Genomic DNA, 628 nt, shown 5'->3' with positions numbered 1-628 from the left:
TAGAAACTAGAGGCGCTACAGATGGCATGCAGTATAAGAAATGTGGTGCTGATCTATCCAGCGCTTCTTTGCAAGATTACAAATCCGAAACAGTCGAGAAATTACAGCGTAATGTCCGCGGACCATCTAGGCCCCCAGGAACAGGCCCAGGGGGCTGGCCCTGTTCCGGCGAGCCTTCCTGCATCCGAAATGGTCGAGAAATGACAGAGTTACCGTGTTGCAGCTTTCAATGCTTGGACATGTACAGGGACACGTATAGGGTCACACATAGCTGCGTAATGGAGCGGAGGCACCGCTCAAAAACAGTCTGGCTTGCGAAACTAGCGAGACACCAGGGAGAATGGAAATACAGACAGATGAGTAATAGGTAGTGAGAGACAGACAGACAGACAGACAGGCAGGCAGGCAGGGTCATGGCCTGGCTACAGGTATATGTGACAGAACCCAGCAAGGAGGTGAAAGGAGGTCTACGGGGGTGATACAGGTGTCCCGCTGACGGCCCTGCAAAATATGCAAATGTGTCACCTGCAGAAGTACAGCTGAGGACAAGGAGGAAGGACAAGGAAGATAAACACCAACACACAAACACTAATGTGTCCCCTATCAGACAGAGATCATATAGCACACC

Source organism: Protomyctophum parallelum, assembly GCF_964188405.1.
Source record: "Protomyctophum parallelum genome assembly, chromosome: 19".
NCBI lineage: Eukaryota > Metazoa > Chordata > Actinopteri > Myctophiformes > Myctophidae > Protomyctophum > Protomyctophum parallelum.
The sequence above is the reverse complement of the archived record's forward strand: the minus strand, read 5'-3'. Positions refer to the sequence as shown.